Source organism: Canis lupus, chromosome 2 (genome assembly GCF_003254725.2).
Source record: "Canis lupus dingo isolate Sandy chromosome 2, ASM325472v2, whole genome shotgun sequence".
Lineage (NCBI taxonomy): Eukaryota > Metazoa > Chordata > Mammalia > Carnivora > Canidae > Canis > Canis lupus.
In genome coordinates this window covers 1693234-1716227 of record NC_064244.1, presented here as the reverse complement: position 1 = coordinate 1716227, position 22994 = coordinate 1693234, and the positions used below count along the sequence as shown (strand labels likewise).

General features: G+C 39.4%; 1 protein-coding gene and 1 pseudogene across 9 annotated transcripts in view; one reads left to right on the top strand and one right to left on the bottom strand.

Moving 5' to 3' along the window:
• The window catches only part of CCNY (cyclin Y), a 335524-nt gene that overhangs the window by 123534 nt on the left and 188996 nt on the right, over positions 1 to 22994 (top strand). The gene's annotated exons all lie outside the window — the stretch shown is intronic.
• Positions 18219 to 18770, bottom strand: LOC112678980 (EP300-interacting inhibitor of differentiation 1-like; annotated as a pseudogene).

Below are 22994 nucleotides of genomic sequence, written 5' to 3'. Positions count from 1 at the left end.
CTGCTTGTTATTTTTCAGGTATATGTGGGTAATTTGCAATGTAGGTTTGAGAATTGTCAGTTTGCTTACTGAAATCTTCATTGATTAATTAAGAAATAATATTGAACATATACTGAGGACCATAATAGTTTATTAAATACACAAGTTATTACAAAGATACATGAGATATGGCCTCTGATTCTAGGTCACTAAATTTGAATAGGTCGTGAAATTCTAATTGTGAAAGATGAGAAGTATACATGTTATCGTTTAAGGCACTGTATCATAAGTACTGCATTAGTTATAAAAGTAGATGCTAAAATCAAACCAAAAAGAATGTGCTGTAAGATATCAAATGTGGCAGAGATACCTTTTGCCTCATGTGATCTAAGATAGCTTCATGGAAGAATGGGTTGGGCTGGGTCTTTTGGGTGGGTGGTTCTTGTGAAAATGTAATACATTTCAGATAGATGGGGAATAACAATAGGAAAGGCCTAGAGGTGGGGAAACTACAGGATTTATTTGGGTCATGGTGAATGGAGTCAGTTCAGAAGAGGGGAAGAATAGTCTGGACAAGTCTTGGGCCTGTCACAGCCTAACGAGTTCATGTGTAGGGTCCTGAATGCCAAGTTAGGGAGTGTCAGGTTTTTTGGATAGTAGGCTCACTTGATCAAAGTGGCCCTAGGAAGGTTAATATGTTGGAGACATGAGAACTAGATGGGAATGGGAAAAGATCGGAAACAGTAAAGATCAGTGGCATTGGTTCACTGAGAAAGTCTGAGTGTGGGATAGTTGGATTGGAAAGGAAGTTATCCATAGAAGCCATCCTGCTGCTGCCATACTCCCCTCCCCCCACTCTGACATTGCAAATGTGCTAAGAGTCAGAGCACAGACTTTACAAAAAAGTCTTTGTATTCCCCACCCACCTGATACTGAGTAGTTATGAAATCGTCGTTGAAAGAAATGAATGAAGCAGCAATATAATTTTGTGCCTAATGGTGTAAGAGAAAAAGGAAGGAGTCAGAGTTGACCCTGCATCTTTGGGGACTGGTTGAATGCTGTTTTAGTGAGGGGAGGTTGGAGAAGTAAGGAGGAAGAATTGGCTTTGAAAAGGGAGAAGGTGAAATTTTTGAGTTTAGGCAGGCTTATTCAGTCTTTTTCAGTGGTAAGTGATAAACAGGTTTTCTAAAATTCATCTTATAGACTTGCTGTTAATAAAATTTTCTAATCCAGGCAATGTGGAAAGATCTGAATGTTCTCATCCCCAGGTTGGTGTCAAAGAGATGATGGGAGGATCCAGATTTATAACTAGTTTCCTTGATGAGAGATGTATGTTAACAGTGCTTTTGTGGTTTGAGATTTTTGATCTCTTATCTCATATGACTTCTGGTCTTTTAGCCCTTTCACCCAATATTCCCCATCCTTCTGAAGAAGAGAACAGGCATGCAGGGGTGAGATTGAAGTACTCACATTTAACAATTTTTTTTTTTTTGAATTCTTGTCTTTAGGTTATTCAAGCTGCCATTGTTCTACATAACACCAAAATGGAAAGTTGACTAAATTTTCCATTGTATTTGTCTCTCATGCAATGAGATATACCAATTTTTGACCACCAGACATATGTTTTTAAATTGGTTAAAAATGTTATGTGTTTAACTAATTTAAAAATATTTTGTGATAGAAGAGTCAGATCATTAGGATAATCTTTGAATTCATATTCATAGTAGTGTAAAATATTAAAGATGATTTTCTAAACCGTTTTGAATTTTTTAATTTAAAAATTTGTAAGCAATCTGTTCTTTTATTTAAGAATAAAGTACTGCAAAAAAAGAATAAAGTACTGCATCAATTACACAAATGATCTACAATAAATAAAGTATTTTTTTTAAATAACAAAACCGATGTAACATAATGTCACAGTTAAGTAGTTAAAAGGTTAAAATATTTGCCCAAGGTCATTCTAATGATGAGTGAAATGGAAAAACCGAGATGTGAGACTAGCTCTGTGTGACTCAAGGCAAATTATTTGATCCCATAGTAAGGTTGTGGGAAATCTTGCAGCCCCTAATTTACTATTCTGTAAATTACAGAGAATAGCTACCTAGAGATGTTGATAGACACAAGAATAGACTTTGACTCATGCATGGCAGGTTCTCAGTGATTTGTAGCTATGATGATGCTGTTGATGGGGTGGTGATTAGTATCATGGGTATCTAATAACAAATCTATAACAAATTATCTTGTCCATTTGACTTCAATATACCATTCTTTTTGAAATATCCTGTTTTTAATGGGCTTATAAAATATCCACTGATTTTTTCTTCTTTAGCTGTTATGCTATTTTTTGCTTTCCCTGCTTCATTACCACACACATTTTGCTGGCTTGTGGACTGCCTATGATACCAGATTAATGTCCAGTTACTGCCTTCTCATTAGGACTCGGACAGTTCTGGCTGCAGATACCTATAAATTTATATTATACCTTTATTTTCTAAGTTTTCATATAAAAAGTTTTCAATTCTTATGTGAAAGCTCTAATATAAATGTTACTTACATTAGTGTGCTTATTAGGCAATTTATTTCTGTGAATTTTGTTTTTGTACTTCATTTTCTCTAGTTACCATTTTTATGTTTTTCCAAAAATATGGGTTCTTTAGAGATTAGCCTATTAACGCTGTCATGTAATTATTACATTTTGAAGAAAAGATCTTTGGGGTGCCTTGGGTGGCTCAGTCTGCTAAGCATCTGGGTTTGGCCCAGATTATGATCTCAGAGTCCTGGGATGGAGCACCGTGCCTGGCTCCCAGTGCTTTGGGGAGTCTGCTTCTCTCTCTCCCTCCACCCCTCCCCCATACTTGTGTGCGCACATGAACACTCTCTTTCAAATAAATAAATAAAATCTTAAAAAAAACCCATCTTCTTTTACAACTTGAGGTCTTTAATCAAGGCAAAGGCTGCATAAATCTGAGAAATGGTACTTTTTTTTTTTTTTTTTTTTTTTTTAGGTTTTATTTATTGAGAGAGAGAGGCAGACACAAACAGGGAGAAGCATGCTCCATGCAGGGACTTGATCCCGGTCTCCAGGATCACACCCTGGGCTGCAGGTGGGGGACTAAACCGCTGCACCACCCGGGCTGCCCCTGACGAATGGTTCTGACAATTAGGGCCTTGTTGAAATGTGGAATTTTTTTTTTTTTTTTTTAGTGTTTAGAGAAGGAGAGAGAACACACACAGGGATGGGGAGGGGCAGAGAGAGAGAGAGAGAGGACCCTACACAGGGCTCAATCTCAAAACCCTGAGATCATAACCTGAACTGAAATCAAGAGTTGGATGCTTAACTGACTGAGCCATCTAGGTGCCCTGAAATGTGGAAATTTTTTATTGTGAGTTCACTTAGTGCTGGTATAAGTCCAAGTACACTATATATATGCTTTTGAGATTAGCCATTTAGGATATGTTTAACAGTCAACTTAAATGTATTTTGCATCATACTGAAATTTGGACATTAATGCTTTAGAAGGTGGAAAATTCTAAATACAGGTGAAAGGTTTTTATCACTAGGCTTCGTATTTAAGAGTCAGTTCTATCTCACACTTACCTCGTAATGTTTATTGAGCTGGTGAGGTTTATGGAGTATAAATAAAGATAGATTATCTTTCCTGGAGGACATTGTTGATCTTCTCTGGAGGACTTTTGAAATTAAAAGCTACAAGAGTAATGTAAATTTGATACTTAGCTAGAAAAGAAAAAAACTATATTTACACATTTATTTTTAACTGTCCTCATGATATAGACATGGGTAGAATAAGTGGTTGGCTATTTTACTGCAGCGTTAATATCTTAAGGTCAAAAGAAAACCTAGATTTATTTCTTCTGTGCTTAACAAATAAGGATACATTTCTGTGCTTCCTACTACCAATTGAATAAATTATAAACTCCACAAATTAAAAGTCACAGAAGAATAAATAACCAGAGCTGAAATGGTCTCTGGTTTTTATGTTGTTACTGTCAGGATTACCTGCCATCAGGTTACCTATTGCAAGTTGAGATGTTTTTGGTTAACTTCCCTTGGTTCTGAATTGTCAGTTCTCTTTTGCCCCCATTAATCATTGATAGAAATTTCCAGTTAGGTGTAGTATTAGATAAAAGGAAAATAATTATTAATCTAAATAAAATCTTTAGCTAGTTATATTAGTTTGAAGATTATACCCTGCCTATATAAGGTATTAACCATAGGAGAAGCTGAGTAAAGGATATAATATTGGAACTCTGAAATTTTATAAATTCTTCTGTAATCTGAAAATTCTTTCAAAAGAAGTTAAAAATGAGTAAGCTGTTTTTATCAGCTATTGCATTATTAGTGTATCACAAAACCAGATAAAAGACATTTATTTATCTGTTGTAGGGAATGGGAATAGATTCTCTTTTTAGATGGTTGAATTCCTTGTTCATGTTCATTGACCTGAAAAATTAAGAGTTGATGTATCTCAGGAGGATGGAGATGCTGTGTTAGAGTGTGTTTAGTAAATGCATACTTGTTCTTTCTCATCTTCTGTATCCATATGTGTAGAAATATGCAAAGATACCAGTTTGTGTACATACGTGCACTAAGTGCATCTAAGTGAGGTCACTGGCTTTCTAAAATATATATTACACATATATTTACACATATATTTTCTTGATGGGATGGCAGCAATGATTTACTTTTTGAGAATAAATTAGAGTCTTTTATTTTGCAAAAAGCAGCACGTGATTTGGGGCTTCATGTACAAGTTGAGTGATCAAATGCTTTAATGCTGATTTAGATCTAAATTTAAGAAATGAGGTTTTGTTTATTTTTGAAATTCCCAGTAACAGTACAGAAGTCTTTTTGTACCATGTACATATCACTGGACTAAGGTTAACATTTGTATGTTTCCACCTCAAAAATGCATTTGTATGCATTTCAGTTAGATGCATATTTCATGTTTAAGTTACTGGTGACATCTCTATTAACAGATGGGAGTTTGAGGATTTTCAGCAGTTGCTGTATATATATAGGCCCTGCTATGGTTAGTGGAGGCTTGGGCTGCATTTCCTTCCATTCTTTCTTCCTGGAGCCTACTCCTTTCTCTTGTTGTAGGACCTGCCCTCTAGTAGAATTTCTGTGATGAGGAAAGTGTTCCATATGGGCCATCTAATATGGTAGCCACCAGCCTGTGTGGCTTTTGAGCACTGGAAATATGGGTAGTGTGACTGAGGCACTGAATTTTAAGTTTTATTTAATTTTAGAGAATCTAAATGTAGCCATGTATGGCTAGCGGCTGTTGTTGGATAGCACAGGTCTAGGGCTGACATTGCTAGTTTCTTGAGTGGTGTACTTTGAATAGCAGTTTCAGTGTGATGGAAGGGGTATGGACAGAGATCTTCATAGGGTAACTGAATTGTCCAGTGTTCGATATAAAATCTCCACTAAAAGGGTTTTAACTGACTTGCTGTGGAAATAGTGTTACTTGTTTCCTTGCCTGTGGGGTACCTTGGGGGAGAGGTACCTTTAGGGTACCATTACAAAACTTCCATCTTTTTCATTTTAACTTTTCCATATCAATAAGCATACTTCTGTCTCATCATTTTTAGACTCTGTTATCTAGTTATCCTTTTTTATATTACATACAATTTTTATATTACATAAAATTCTTAGAAGACTAATCACATACATTTTGGGGCCACATCTTTGCTTTGTTCCTTAGGAAATTCTTAGGATTAGAATTTCTAACTCAGAGGATAGGTAGCTATTTAGATTTTTGTTTTGTTTAATGTACACTGCCAAAGTGCTCCCTGTTGCCATTGCTCCCACCTTCCCCACAGGGTTTGCCTCTGAATTGGCATTTGGGAAAGGTGGTTCATCCTCTTTCACATTTTTGGTTAGGATGCTCTTTTATCTTACTTTTGAGAAAGGTCTCAAGTTCAGAGGCTTCTCGAAAGAAAGTGGCCTATGTTATTTTTTATTTATCTGTATTTTTAAAGAGTTTCTTTTTTTAGAGCAGTTGCAGGTTCACAGCAAAATTGAGAAGAAAGTACAGAGATTTCTGATATTCCCTGCTCCCCTTTCCATGCATAGCCTCCCCCATTATCAAATCCTCCACCAGAGTGGTGTATTTGTTACAGTTGGTGAGCCCACACTGACACATCATAATCACATACTTTATCTTAGAGTCCACTCTTGGTGTTCTGTATTTTATGACTTGGGACAAATGTACAATGACACGTATCCATCCTTACCATATTATAGTACAGAATATTTCACTGCCCTAACACCCTCTCTGCACCTTCTGTTTGTTCTTTCCTTCCATCCCACTTCTTGGCAGCCCCTCATTTTATTACTGTCTCCATAATTTGGCCTTTTCTAGAATGTTACATAGTTGGAATCCCACAGTATGTAGCCTTTTTAGATTGGTTTTGAAGGGAAGGAAAAATTCCTTTCTATCTGTTAAGGTCTTCCAGCTGGGCTAAGAGCTAAATTTACACAAGACAGATTAACAGGAGAAATAACCAGAGTTTTATTACATGTGCACAGAGGCACAATAATGAAATTGAGACCCAAAGAAATGACCGAGGCAATTTTTATACTTTTCAGACAAAGAAGACAATAAATCTGCAAGGAATTGACAGGACAAAGAAAACAATGTTGGGAATGTCAATTAGTAAGGAATTCTAAGCAGAATTTGGGCAGGGGTAGTAAATTAGTAAAAAGTAACAAGGGTTGTTTGCACAGCATTCTGGGCTCTAAATGTCCCATCCCTGGTGATAAGGATGTCTCTTTAGCTCCTAGTACAAGGAGGGTAGCTTTTCCATGGGAGATTTAGTGCCTGCTTTTAGGGGACAGAAGAGGGTTGGAATATTCTTAGGTAGGATGTCTGTTAAGTACCTTTTATTCTGAGTAATCAGTATGCCAAAGTGGTACATTTTGGAGTAAGCCTGCCCTTGGCCTGTCATGTAGTAATATGCATTTAAAGATTCCTCCATGTCTTTTCATGGCTGATAGTTCCTTTCTTTTGAGTGCTAAATAATATTCCATCTCCTGAATGTATCACTATTTATCCATTCACTTGCTGAAGGACATCTTGGTTACTTCCAGGGTTTGGTAATTATGAATAAAAAGTGCTGTATACATCTGCAAGTAAGTGTTTGTGTGAAGGTAAGTCTTCACCTCCTTAGAGTAAATACTAAGAAGAGGGCTTGCAGGATTGGATGGTAAGAATATCTTAAGTTCTGTAGGAAACCACCAAATTGTCTTCCAAAGTAGCTGTCTTCCAGAGTATCATTTTGCATTCCCACTGTTCTGTTAATAATGAGAGTCCCTGTTCCACAGCCTGGCCAGCATTTTGTGGTATTAATGTTTGTATTTTGGTCATTTTATTAGGTAGTGGTAGTGTGTAGTGGTGGTATCTCATTGTTGTTTTAATTTGCATTTCCCGGATGATGTATTATGTAGCACATCATTACATATGCTTATTTACTTGCATTATTTTAAGTACTAATTTTAAAATTGTGGCAGAAGTGAACCTATACTAAAGCAGCCTGGGACAGTGCCTGATTACTAGCAGGGAGATGAAATCCTCAAACTTTAGAATGGATAATGAAAAGATCTTTTCTTTTAATAAGTACTGAATATAGAAAATGTAGGGCTGTATATGGATGGGAATAACCACTTGCTCATTAAAGAATAGAGAATTTATGTGGGAAATAAGATTCACAGTGAAAAGTTACAAAATCATTATTTTATAAAAAGCTGGAAGAGGCAAATGGATTAACATGTTTGAATTCACCTGGCGCTGTGCCATGCTTCATGCTCATTACTGAGTCTGATATAGCTGTAGAGGAATGTCAAAGGTACTTTTGGATAGTGTTGTGTGATCATTGCAGGCCACGAGACCCACTTTGGAGGAGGAAAACCATGGGTGCAATCAGAAGGAGGAGGAGGGCTCAAGCTGAACCTAGATGGAAAATGATGAATTTGATCAATTCATCAAATTGATGAAATGAGCTTTCCAGACATGGAGGGTATTATGAATAAGGCTTGCTTCACAATTCTGTGAGGGCAGAGGCCAAGTCCTTTCTGTTTACCACTATAGCCCAGAGTCTAGCATAGTGCTAGTACTATTCGATGCTCAACAATAAGTAATGGAGTAAGTGATAAGCAGTTGGTGCCCAGTAATTATTTTTCGAATACCGTGAATTTGAAGCAAGCGTTTCAGAGAGTAATTCTGGCACTGTAAAAGGTTCATATGGGAGTGAAGAGGGAATACTGAAGAAGTCGTCTGAGGCCGTGTGGAAAGCCAGGGAATTTGAACTTTATTCTTAGGCAGTGAGGAATGTTTTTTTGCAGCAGGAGAGTGATGTTGATGATTGAGTTGGAGTTTTTAGTAGGTTATATTGGAGAGGGAGTTAAAAAAGGAGGGAAATTAGAATTCCTGTCTGGAGACAGGAATATTTCTCAGTATCATTGGCTGTTCTTAGCTTCAAACTTATTGAAAGGAAGACCCAGGGGTCACAAGCTGGATCTCTTCAGTCAGATTTCAGGTTAGAATCTCTGCTCTACCATGTGTTAGCTGTGAGAACTTGGGCCTCTTACTTAATTTGCTTAATTTGCTTCAGCCTCAGCTTCCTTTTCTGTAAAATGAGGATACAAATATCTAACTCATGGAATTGTTTTAGGGATAAAAATAAAAGTAAAGACAAAGTATTTGGTACAAAGGAAGCACTTAGTAAATACTAGTTAATAATAATGATAAGTGAGAGTCATTTCTTATGAGATAACAGGAGCTTAAATCTCATGGATTTTACAGAGTAAAACAAACACAATGTAGGACAGTTTAGACATGTCTGGAATGCAGTTCTGAGAGAGGTTGGCTTCCCAAAGGTGGCCTCTTCTGGAGAAGTCACATGCTGTTTGCCAGAGCGCATCTTCTGTCTTAAGCAGTATAGTTGGGAAGTGGGCATGGTTGTCAGGGCACACTTATATAAATGGACATTTTCACAGCTCTGCCATTTAAATATCATTTTCGTAAACCAGAAAAAGGCAAATCTCAATTACTAGAAGTTAAAAATTCCGTTGAACAAAACCTACTTTTAGGGGACCTCTAATTTTTCCCAGTCCACATACAGCCCCCCAATACCCTTTTTAAAACTTTAGAGTATAGATGCTGGTTTAAAATGCTTAGTTGCTACTTAGAGGGTGCCGTTTGTTTATCTTTGTATCAATATGAGGAAGTGGGTAAAATCATGGGGAGAGTGATTTAGGTGCACATTCTAAAGGAACTCTTATAAGTACAGATGGATAGAGTCTGGAATTGATCACAGATGAGGCTGTGATCCTTTTGCCTAGAGGTCATTATGACAAAGATGAGAACTGCTGATTTGGGAAGGCAGTCCTGTAGTGGAAAAATACCTAACCAGGAACTGGGAGACCTGGTACAGTGTTCACTCAGTCTTTAGCTGCATGACCTTGGGCAAGTCTTGTATATTTTCTGGGGTTCAAGTTTCTATCCTCCTGTCTAGCACTGATTTGTAGAAACTACTGCAAAAAATGGAAAATCATAGTCTTTTCCTTATTTGCAGAAAAGAGCTTTTAAAATTGAATTGCTACGCTATTATTCTGTTTTGCTTATATGAAATTGTCTTGAGTTTTTTTCCTTTTCTCTGCTACCAGGTGTTCACTTATCTGTACTTGTTATTTTCATAGATATGATAGGCTGGGGTACTCATTTTATACTCTTTTCAACTGTCATAGGCATATCTCTGCCATTCCCAGGTGTGTGGTAGAACAGCCTCATATCCTCATTTTATGATGTTTTCAGAGTGCTCCTCCGAGGTGGAGCTGAGTGATGCCTTGGAGCACTGACTGCTCCACAAATTGGCCCTGTGGGTGGGGACAGGCTTCCTACAGGCATGGGAAGTGCCCTTTTAAGTTGGTATTAAAGAAGACTTTGATGGAGAATCATAGATTTTAGATCCTCAGAGGGGCCTCAGAGATCATCTTACTGGACTCTCTTTAATCAAGGCTCAGTTATCTGAGGTCATAAGGCTGGGCTCAATGAGCAGATCTCCAGACTGCAAACTGGTGTGCTTTCCACTACTAAGTTCTGAGATCTTATTGCTGTTTATATTCAGAAATCATTCAGTGTTCTACTTTTCTGGTGTACAGGATGGAGTAGTGGTAGCCTGCCTGTTATCTTGAGGAACTTACTGGTGATCTGACATCATGGAAATCTGTCCTGTTTGCTTTGTGGAAGTAATCCAGTGCTAAACATACAAAAAGCTAATAAATTATCAGGCAGAAATGGCTTTGCGGGGTATTGTGGACAAGATTAGTAAAGAGTATATTAAGTACTGGTGACTGTGGGTGATGCCTTCCATGTGGGTATCAGTGGGATAGAGGGACAAAGCAGGGAAAATGAGCCTTGACAGAGATCCTGCTTGTGACCTTGAACTCAGCAGCTCCGTTTTTAATCCTTCCGGAAGCATCGGCCAAATTATTAAGGGTATACATGGCTTGGTGTTAGAGGTAGGTTTGTTGTTAATCACATTTGCAAAGCCGAGGGTAAAAGGCTCGACAGAGTTTAGGAAAGCTGTGGTCTCTGGCAAGACTTAAACAGAACTGTATCAATAATCACTGAAAACTTGGGATTCCTGCTTTCAGAAAACACAGAAGAAATCAATTGTTTATAGGAAAGAATTATGAAAATATAAATTAAGAGAATGAGTTGTTGGCTTATGCTTTTGAGAAAACTGCTCTATTGGGCTTTCCCTTGTTGAGTTTATTTTGCCTAAGATTTCCATAGGATTTTTATTACTGTGCTGAGCTGAAGGTATATAAACATTTGCAACTGAAATGTGTTCCTGAAATTAAGTGTACTAATGTACAATTGAGTATTTTTCTGCTTCTGCACATTATCACATACGTATTTCATAAGTTGGACCTCAGAGAAGTCAATATTTTTATTAGATTAGAGGTGACCAAATACCTTAGAAACTGCATTTGAATTCTGACCTGTGTAACTTTAAATTTTGCAGACCACTTTTAAGAACATTTTTTAAAAGATTTTATTTATTTATTCATGAGACACACACACACACACACACACACACACACACACACACACACACACACAGGCAGAGACACAGGCAGAGGGAGAAGCAGGCTCCATGCAGGGAGCCCGACATGGGACTCGATCCTGGGACTTCAGGATCACGCCGTCCCGGGCCGAAGGCAGGTGCTGAACTGCTGAGCCACCCAGAGATCCCTAAGAACATTTTTAAGTGTGACCTGTACACTTATACCATCAGAGTTACCTAAAAATACAGATTTCTAAATTCAGAATTTATAGGCTTGGGACTGGGAAACATGTATTTTCAGTAAATTGTGCAGATGATTTGCTCTTTGTCTTATAGCTCATTCAAGCCTCACAGATCAATCCCAGGATTTCACAGGTGAGGGTATAGAGAGGAAGTGAGTTACCCCACATATTCTTTTGGGATTTATATTTGCTGTGTGCCTGGAAGTGGGCTAAGTATGAAGCCTAAATTGAACACTGTAATTATAAATTTAGCTAATTATAGACCTTGGATGGTAATGATTCAGTCTTCTGCTCTGTTTTTATTACTGTGCAGTTATTCTAGAGACTTGGCCAGGTAATGTGAAGTACTTCCTACTTTCCCTTTTAACTCTCTTCTTCGTTAGATTTACTATTTCCTATCTAATCCTGGGTAGAAACCCTTTTCATTTTTGATTATCTCATTAGCTTATTTTACGTACTGTTTTATGAAGTTTTAGAAAAGAGGCTGGATTTCTTTTCCCTTCTTGCCTACTTGCCCTATGTGTTCCTTCAAAACAGGGACTGTATGTGGGTGATGGTGGTGGTACCACTCCCCACCCCTGTGAAAGGGACACAGAAGGAAGGTGATACCTGTTAGGGACTGGCTGATTGATGAGAGGGGACCTGGACAGCGAATGTTTCTTTGTTCATTCAACTTGGACTCTCAAGAACCTCCCCTTCCTATTTCCACTATTGTTATATTAGTTCCTGTTTTTATTTTCCAAGGCTTGACTCAGTCGTCTTCCTTGCCTCTGTTTCTGCTTTTAAATCCATCCTTCACCATCCTGCCAGGCTAACTTTCTGCAGACATTACTTTGAACAAGTCATTTCCCTCCTCAGTGACCTTCACTAACCCTCACTGGCATGAGATGACCTCCACAAACTGCCTTTCTACAGGTCCTATCCTGCCTTTTTCAAACTGAGTCTGTACCAGTCATGAAAAACACCTGTTTTTCCTTCCCACAGTTTGAAGTGTGGGACTAAGCTTAGGGAGGATCAGGACTGGCAGAGATGTAATTATTCCTATGGCACTGGCCCTGGGCCTTGGGAATTTAGTCCCCAGGTTTGGAAGGCCAGTGGAGGAATGAGAGACAGAAAAGGACTGTCAGTTAGGATAGGAACCAGGAGAAGCAGCAACAAAAGTCAAAGGAAGAAAGAACTTCAAGATGAAGAGTATGATAAACAGTATTGAGTGTTTTAGGTAAGTTGGTGAAGGCTGAGTAAATCCCACTGCATTCAGTATGCTATTAATGGTACTGTGGTGTGTTTCTTAAAGACTTAAATGGAAACAGAAGCTAAACTGCTGCATTAAAGTCAACAAAGGATGCAGCAATGAGGACAGATCACTCATTGGTGAGATTTGAAAGTGACAATGTGTTTTTATTTCCCAAATGGCAGATGCTTATGTGTTTTGAAGGCTCAGGGGATGGAGCCAGTATTTCCCTGATGATGAGTGATGTTGAACATCTTTTCATGTGTCTTTTAGCCATCTGGAAGTCTTCTTTGGAAAAGTGTGTATTCATGACTTCTGCCCATTTCTGAAGTGGGTTGTTTTTTTGGGTGTTGAGTTTAATCAGTTATTTGTAGATCTTGGATATTAGCCCTTTATCAGATATGTCATTCGCAAACACCTTCTCCCATTCTGTAGGCGGCCTTTTAGTTTTGTTGATTGTTTCCTTTGCTATACAGAAGCTTTTTGTCTTGGTGTCTTGGTACCAGTAGTTCATTTTTGCATTTGTTTCCCTTGCCTGTGGTGACGTGTCTAGTAAGAAGTAGCTATGGTCTGTGTCAAAGAGGTTGCTGCCTGTGTTCTCTTTTAGGATTTTGATGGTTTCTTATCTCATATTAAGGTTTTCCATTCATTTTGAATTTATTTTTGTGTATGATGTAAAAAGTGGTCCAGTTTCATTCTTCTGCATGTTACTGTCCAGTTTTCCCAACACCTTTTGTTGAAGAACCTTTCTTTTTTTCTTTGGATATTCTTTCCTGCTTTGTCTTAAGATTAGTTGACCATACAGTTGTGAGTCCATTTCTGGGTTCTCTATTCTGTTCCCTGATCTATGTGTCTGTTTTTGTGCCAGTACCATATTGTCTTGATGACCAAAGCTTTGTAATATAGTTTGAAATCCAGAATCATGATACCTCCAGTTTTGTTTTTCTTTCTCAGGATTGCTTTGGCTATTTGAGGTCTTTTGTGGTTCCATACAAATTTTAGGATTGCTTATTCTAGCTCTGTGAAAAGTGCTCGTGGTATTTTGATAGGGGTTGCATTAAATGTGTAAATTGCTTTGGGTAGTATAGATATTTAAAAAATATTCATTTAATTTATTTTTAAGATTTTATTGGGGATTCCTGGGTGGCTCAGCAGTTTGGCCCCTGCCTTCAGCCCAGGACGTGATCCCGGAGTCCCGGGATTGAGTCCTGCGTCGGGCTCCCTGCATGGAGCCTGCTTCTCCCTCTGCCTGTGTCTCTGCCTCTCTCTCTCTGTGTCTCTCATGAATAAATAAATAAAATCTTAAAAAAAATATTTATTTTTTTACATGTAAATCTTAGGGTTTTTTTTTTTTTTGAAGAGATTTTTATTTATTTGACAGGAGAGAGAGTGAGCAGAAGCTGGAGGAGTGGCAGGCAGAGGGAGGGAGAGGGAGAAGCAGGCTGAGCAGGGAGCCCAATGTGGGGGTTGATCCCAGGACTCTGGGATCACCAAGCTGAAGGCAGATGCCCAACTGCCCAGATACCCAGGTGTCCCAAGATTTATTTATTTATTTATTTATTTATTTACTTACTTACTTACTTACTTACGATGAGATGAGCATGTGAGAGAGCGCATGAGCAGGGGGTAGAGGGAGAAGCAGGCTCCCGCTGAGCTGGGAGCCTAACATGGGGCTCTACCAGGACTCTGCGATCATGACTTGAGCCAAAAGCAGATACTTAACCGAATGAGCCATCCAGGCACCCTAAGATTTATTTATTTTAGAGAGAGAGTGTGAGCGAGCATGTGTGGGCCTGTGGGGGGAGGGGCAGAGGGGCAGAGGGACAGACTCAAGCAGGCTCCCTGCTGATTGTGGAACCTGACCTGGGGCTGAATCCCATGACCCATGTGATAATGACCTGGGCTGAAACCAAGAGTCAGACACTTAACCAATTGGGCCACACAGGCACCCCAGTAGTAATAGATATTTTAACCATTTTTGTTCTTTAAATCCATGAGCATGGAATACTTTTCCATTTCTTTGTATCCTCTTCAATTTCTTTCATAAGCGTTCTATAGTTCTAAGTGTACAGATCTTTTACTTCTTCACCATTGTCTTTTTTCTGATCTTGGAGGAAAACCTTTCACTATTGAATATAATATTAGCCGTGGGATTGGGAGTATTTTTCTTAGTCTTTTTTACATAATGTGGATATTCTTTGATACTGTAACAAAAATTGACAGGTGGTAGTTTATTAAAGATTAGTTACAGTGTGGAATCTGAAACCATTTGTTCTGTTACATTAAAATTTATTAATCTAGTTTGTACTCAAAGTGGATATTTTACCCATGCAAGATTTTTTTTTTTTTTAAGATTTTATTTATTTATTCATGAGAGACAGAGAGGCAGAGATACAGGCAGAGGGAGAAGCAGGCTCCATGTAGGGAGCCTGATGCGGGACTCGATCCCGGGACTCCAGGATCATGCCCTGGGCTGAAGGCAGGTGCTAAACTGCTGAGCCACCCAGGGTTCCCCCATGCAAGATTTTCTAACACCATGCTTGGATCATTTAGAAAATATTAGCTTATTAAGTTAGGCAGATCTTCTTAATGTTGACATATTTAATCTATCTGTTTATCTAAAATTATATTTGATTCATCACTGATATCATCAGAAAAATCTTAATATTGGGAAGTTTTAAGGTTGTGATGGCAGATAAGAGTTTTCAAGAATTCTGAGTTTTGGAGAAAGCTCAGGCCTTAAGCATTTGAAATAATTTAAAGGCTTCCTTTGTCAAATATTTTCTCAAAAATTAACAGGTACACAAGCCTGAATTGGCATGGTTTATCATTTGTTCTTTCAGGTTAGAATGTGAAAGAAGTGGCTAGGTTAGCTTACAACCCAAATAATTGCTTAGGTGCTTTTCTTCAAGGTGACCATTGAAATACTTGCCATTTCATAATATTCATCTAGAATATTAAAAAGATAATCACTCAGGGCTAGAAAAATAATCTTTACTGCTTCATTAAGGGCATTCTTAAGTGAAACTGACCTTTTTTTTCTTCCCTTGTGAGTGCGTGATGTGAAGAATTAGAATAACTACTGGTACAGTTTGGTGTCACTATCTGGCTTTGTGTAAAGGTGTCAGCAGATTTACTCCCCCTGGCATTTACACCAATACTGCAGCCATCGACATAGTGAAAAGGAAAAAAAAAGTCTTAGTATTGCAATGCAAATAGTTTTGACCTTGCAGAACCCCTGAACGTTTCTTGGGGACCTTTAGGGATCCAGAGACCACATTTTGAGAACTGCTGGACTAGCACATAATAGATGTTAAATATATATATCCAACTGATATTATTGTCTTGTATTATTTATGTTTGTTGTCTTTGATCCATGCTCTTCTCTTTCATCCCTAGTACTGGACATAGTGTCCCAGGGGGGATATGGGCATTGATAAATATGAGATTAATACATGAACTCCTGTGGGCTAGGATTGGAAGGAGGGCATGTTGAATAGCTACCTGTTGTGCTGGATGCTAAGGTGCAAGAGAGGCTGCTTTATTGAATGTATAGATCACCAGTTGGTGATTTCTTGATAACTTTGATATTGAAGGACATGAAGTAACTGAAGAATTTACATATTTGACTTCTGGCTGTTTTCCTACCTGCAAGGGTTTTTTCCTTAGAGATTTTATTTATTTCAGAGTGCAAGAGAGCAGGGGTGGGGAAGGAGTGAGGGAGGAGTTAAAGGGAGATGGACAAGCTTCTGTGCTGAACGCAGAGCCTGATGTGGGGCTCCTATGACCCTTAGATCATGAGCTGAACCAAAATCTAAGAGTCAGTGCTTAACTGACTGAGCCACCCAAGCAGCCCCTGTCAGGAGTTCTTGTGAGTGATGTTTGAGCTTATGAAGATGTCTGAGGCAGACAGAGTGCAGTTTCCAACCGTCAGCTCTTTCCAAGAGTTGGCTCCCCTGTCCATTTGGATGAGTAGACGGAATGCAGATGCTAGCGCAGTACAGGTCCTGGCTGATTTCTGTACAGTGTTGCAGTGGAGCAGCTGAGAGGGGAGGAGGTTGAGTAGCGTTGGCCTGAACATAGCATGTGCCTTAGCTGGGACAGGTTTCACCTGGGTCCATTTTACATTAAGACCTGGGGATTCCTGGGTGGCTCAGCGGTTAAGTGCCTGCCTTCAGCCCAGGGCATGATCCTGGAGACCCAGGATCAAATCACATGTCAGGCTCACTGCATGGAGCCTGCTTCTCCCTCTGCCTATGTCTCTGCCTCTCTCTCTCTCTCTCTCTCTCATGAATAAATAAATAAAATCTTAAAAAAAAAAAAAAAAAAAAGACCTGACTTCTGAGAAGGTCAGAAGCTCTTGAAACAGTGTTTTTTCTTTATTTGTTGACAAAATGTTCCTGAGTACTCTTTTAAGTTACCTTAAAGAGTTGGAAGGGTTCCCCCCCCCCTCCCGAACAAGAAATTTTATTATCCCAAATGCTGGTGCATAACCAATGACAAGCTTTATTAGAGGAGGAGACAGAGGGAAACTTCAGATACTGAGGTGGATTTCTGGGCAAGTTTTAAAACTTTAATTGTTCAGTCCTTTTACTTGACATTTTCACTTTAACAGTTTTTATATTATGAAATTCAACCAAAGTCCTTCACCTGTAAGTTAAATGAAAAACAGAGAGCAAGTAAAACAACTTCTCTAGTATGTAAGAGTATCAGAAATAGTTTGTTCTTTCACATATATTTCAATGTCTAACTTTGAAACTACGGACGTCTTAATTTTTGAATTTTAAAAATGATAAGACAAATTTTCTTGAATTATAGATCATAGTAGCTTTATAAATGATCAAGATACACATACAAACAAAATTTCAGATGCTCTTGAAAACATATTTTGAGATATATCACACATGATATATATTTCTTCTTGGGTTTATCTTTTTGGGATAGTGAAGAATACCCAATTTATTTTACACTAAAGATTTAGCCTTTGAACACTGGCTTGGACAGACCACAAAGTGGAACTGTCAGAGTTCTCTTAGTAGGCTTTCAGTCCAAATGATTCAGACATTTGGTGTCCTAAATTGGATATTACTACTTTTTCTCATATAATTGGTATCAGTGGGGTTCTTGTACTGGCAGTTTGGCTTGTTTATAACTTATTCTTGCAAAACCATTCCTTATAGCGAAATATGAAAGGTATTGTCCCCAATGCAAGGAAAATAATTGGGATCAGTAACAAAGTCTTAAGCCGCAGGTGTTTCAGGAACATTCTTGAAAACAGATTTCCACAGTCCTAATATGTTTCTTCTTCATTCTTTTTCATAACTGTGCAGTCACTGCCCTATTCTGTTCTGCACAACAACAAAATTTTCTTTTTCTTTTTCTTTTTTTTTAAAGATTTTATTTATTTATTCATGAGAATGCACAGGGAGGAGAGAGAGACAGAGGCAGAGGGAGAAGCAGGCTTCATGCAGGGAGCCTGACGTGGGACTCAATCCAGGGTCTCCAGGATCACACCCTGGGCTGCAGGCGGCACTAAGCCGCTGAGCCACCAGGGCCGCCCCCAAAATTTTCTTTGAAGATCAACTTTTTTCCTTGGCACCGTTACTATCTATCTGGAATGAGCCCATAAGATAGTAGAATGTTGCATCCTCGAGTAGCTTCCTCCTCTTTTAACAGCATTTAATTACTCTGTCAATAATCTCATCACAGCTGAGTTCTTTGGTTAGACGATTGACAACCATAAGTGAAAAAAGCTCTTCGATAAAAGCCAACTGATCAAACGGGGTCTTCTCATAATGCATTTGAAACCCGCCATCTAGGGCTGCTTCTCTTGCTCTGGATGTTCTCAGAAACATCTTGTTGGCTTCTTCCAGGACCGCTGATACTCTGTAGCCGGCACCACTTAGTTGCTCCTCTTCCAGATAATCATAGTCATCCTCGCTCTTGAAGTCAGGGCTGGCGAGCTGGCCTGGCTGCTCCCCAGGGCGGTGAGCAAGGCCTCTGTCCCCCTGCGGCTCCACCATTGGCAGGGCCGCCTCCTCCTCCATTGGGCCTTCCTTCTCCAGCTGTGGCTGGGCCCTGTGGCGGGAGGGGTTTGGGGATGGCTCCCGGCTACCGCCACCTACCTCCATCTACGGAAGGTCACCCTCGCTGGGCATCACATCCATCTGCAGGTCATTGCTCTCTTCATACATCTCGGACAGCTCGTTCATTTCCGACATTGTATTAGCGGCCCAAACTCTCTTGGCAGGGTTTTTGTGTATACTTCATCCCAACCATGCTATTTGGATAACTAACCTGGAGGTGACTGTTGTCGTATTGAGATTTTTCAAAATGGACATCTACTTGGCTTTTGAGCTTTTCCTTACTACAGATCTTGTTTTAAGTGGAGGACGTTGCTTTCCTTTGTAAGTAGATTCTCTGTGATGTGACTAAAGTAACTCTCTTCTTCCAAAGGGCTTAGGGGTTGGAAGGGGACCTTAGATGTTGGCCTTGGTGGCTCTGATAAGATATGTGATCTTCAGTGTTTTACTGTATAAATGAAGAGATTTTGTCTGGTGTTAATCCATATGCTAACCTAGGAACCTAACTTCCTAGAAGGGCTTGCTTGGAGTCCTCTCTGGTTGCTTCTTTTTTTTTTTTTTTTAATTTTTTAAAAAAATTTTTATTTATTTATGATAGTCACAGAGAGAGAGAGAGGCAGAGACACAGTCAGAGGGAGAAGCAGGCTCCATGCACCGGGAGCCCTACGTGGGATTCGATCCCGGGTCTCCAGGATCGCGCCCTGGGCCAAGGATAGGCGCTAAATCGTTGCACCACCCAGGGATCCCTCTGGTTGCTTCTTATGCTAAGTTGTGTATGTGTTGTGAGAGAGACTTATTAGGAGGGTTTTTTGGTTTTTGTTTTAGTGAACTTGTAGCTCCCTATGAAAGCCTTTGGAGAGAGACAGAAGGGAACCTGGAGGAAACTGGAAGAGCAGAGCTGGGTGCTGGGCAGAGAGCTGGAATGCAGGATGTATTGAGACAGATGGGCTCCCACTTCAGGAAACTATGGTATGTGTAGGCATTGATTGTCAGTGTGATGTCCTACATCCTGACCCTTTGGGTCCCACCATGATCATACTAGTTAGACAAGGAGATGATCTTACTATACTTGTTTTATAGGTGTGGAAAATGAGATTCAGAAATGTTAATCTAAAGGCATGTGGTTAGTCAGTGGTGGAATGGGTACCAGTCCTCAGGCCTCCTGCTTCCTAGTAGATGCTTGCTTGTTTTAATTAGACACTGGAGGAGTTGGTGTGCTAAGTGGCTACCTTAGAGCAGACTTGAAGTCAGGAGTATCAGGAGTATCAGTATCATTTATTTGAGGGAAATGTTGTTGCCACTCTGCAGAGGTCAGAGCGACCCTACCCAGAATTTGGTTCATGTGTCGAAAAACTGATAAGGCCACCTGCATACCAGGAGAGGCTGAGAAAACTCCCACTCACAAAATGAATCTTAGGAGCACGGGGCAGGTGTTGAGTAGGTCGAGAGTGTTGTCTGAGGGCAGGGAAAAGAGATTGTGTAGAGAAGATGAGCTTGGCTGAAGTCTTCCTTGCCTGCCTGGGCTTGGGTGGTTTGAAATTCCTGCTTGTGTCAAAGGAGGGGGCCCTTGCCAGCTTGTCCATAAGTGGGGCAGAAAGGGAAGCAGGGAGGGCTAGGTCTTAAAAACCGTCAGCAGTCAAACATCAGAAGTGGAGCCAGACTGTATTATAGGCAAAGACATCTTTCTCCAGGGACCCAGCAACTAGCAGTTTGATTCTAGGGGAGTGATTGAGTGAGCAGCTGGAAGGACTTTTGGATTTAGCTATGACTATAACTGCATGATCTCAGCTCTGTGTATCCTGTAACTGCACATTTCCTCTCCCATAATAAAGTTAGGCATTTTAGCTGATTTAGAGTGTTAGACTATTGGGAACAAAGTGTAGTGTGTGGGAAAAGAAGAGAAAGTGGTATAGAAAGGCCACAAATGCAGGGATATTGCTTTCTTTTTCTGAGAGCTCTTTCTTGCTGGTCTCTGTCTCCATCCCAGCCCTGTTTTACCTGGGAGGTTGTTAGGAAGTGAGTAAATCTGGGCCAGCAGTCGGTGGAGCCAACTGTCAGAGAATTTGAAACCTCCTTTCACCATACAGGAAGGGGAGCAGTTATACTGTCCCAACAAAGCAGGTTACACAGCACACGAATTAGTAGATTGAGGAGGACTGCTTTGTGATAGTACTTTTTGAACTCAGAAAACTCTTTTATTGGTAGGTTACACATGGAAAGGTGTGTTTTAGAAGCCAATAGGCCATGAATTTAACAGCCTACTATATAGTTAAATGTTTGTAATATTGAGGAATTATAATATTAAATGATGTCAAAACATCTGTTAAAATTTGCTTTTACTTTTTCATTGCTTTAGTGGAAAGGAAGGTGCTGCTTTGAGGGTAATTTGGAGGTAGAGAAGAGAGGTTGTGATTTGTCTTTTTCAGAAGGTGACTTCACTGGGGTCATTCAGAAACGGATCATGACTCTTACAATGTTTTCTCAAATGAAATTATATCATTTTCCAAGGTACTGGAATCACCCCGCCCCCGTTTTTGGTCCATCTGAACTATTTCTACTGTCTTTAAAATTTTATATATTGTATGTTGTGTGCATGCAAATAGACATTCCATTCCAGCTTGGTGGAAAGTGTACTTGTCTGGTCGTGTTTTTCCTGGTTTATACTAGATCTCTAAGTTTTGCTGACATTTCACTCATTCATTTGAATAGTCAGGAAATAGAGTTAATTATGAATGCCCATTCTTCCATCTTTTGAATGTAAAATTCCCCCAGAAAGCCTTAGAATCATTAGTGGTATGAATTCATTCAACTTATATAACATTTTTTGGGTATGTGCCTCCCTCAGGATCAATTCTCACCATTGTGCCTTTTACTGGTCTCTCCTCTGCAAAGAATAGAAAGATTCAAAAAAAAAAAAAAAAAAGAGAAAGAAAGAAAGATTCAGGTTATTTCCTAGGCCAGACACCAGTCTTAGATCCTTGGGGCTTAGATCTGGAAGTGCTCATCCCATCTTGGTTTGTGCTTTGTAATGAATGCTTGGAATTAGTCTGACATCCAGTCATTGAACATTTATGTGTAAGGCATTGGTTATGCAGTGATCACTCTGAGAGATGATTGGTAGTCTGAATTTATTTCTGGAATGTCTTGCCTTGCTCCTGATTTGCACCTAGGAATTGAGCCCTCTTTCCAGTCTGGTATATATAATTGGATTTTAAAGTCCAAGGAGACCTTATTTGAGGTCTTTATTTCTCTGGTGTTTTATATATAGGCATACTTTGTTTTACTGCTCTTGCTGTATTATACTTCACAAATAACCGTGTGTGTGTGTGTGTGTGTGTGTGTGCGCGCGCGCGCGCGCGCGGGGGTGGGGGGTTGTTTCTGGTTTTGTTTTACATATGGAAGGTTTATGGCATTCGTGTATTGAGCAGGTCAATTGGTACCTTTTTTCCAACAGCATTTGCTCACATTGTGTCACATTTTGATACTGCTTGCAGTATTTTAGACATTTTCATTATTGTTATATTTGAATTGCTGCAATCTCATTATAAAATTTTATTATTTTTTAAAAAAGTTTTTATTTGTTTATTCATAAGAGACACACAGAGAGAGGCAGAGACATAGGTAGAGGGGAGAAGTAGGCTCCCTATGGGGAGTCTGATGCGGAACTCAATCCTAGGACTCTGGGATCATGACCTGAGCTGAAGGCAGACACTCAGCCACTGAGCCAGCCACCCTGGTGTCCCTCGACTCCAGTTTTGTTTGTTTGTTTTTCTAGACTCCAGTTTTGAAGGAAGTTCTGCTCTGGATCAAATGCTATCAAACAGAATGGCATGCTTGAAAGAAATCATTTGTGAAAGGAAGAGTCAAGAGTGGCAAATTCCATTGTGTTTTTTTTTAAGAAATTGTTTCTTATTTAAGAGAGGGCACCCAGCTTTTTAATAGCCATCACTCTGAGCAGTCGGCAGCCATCAACATTGAGACAAGACCTTCTACCAGCAAAGTGTTTGCAATTTGCTGAAAGCTCTGGTGATGGTTAGCATTTTTTAGCAATATTTTAAAATTAAGATACATACAGTGTTATTGCACACTTAATAGACTATAGGACAGTGTAAACATAACTTTTAGTTTTCTTTTTTTAAATTTTATTTTTAAATATTTAAAAAAGATTTTTTTTAAAAATTTTTATTTATTTATGATAGTCACACAGAGAGAGAGAGAGAAAGAGAGAGGCAGAGACATAGGCAGAGGGAGAAGCAGGCTCCATGCACCGGGAGCCCGATGTGGGACTCGATCCCGGGTCTCCAGGATCGCGCCCTGGGCCAAAGGCAGGCGCTAAACCGCTGCACCACCCAGGGATCCCAA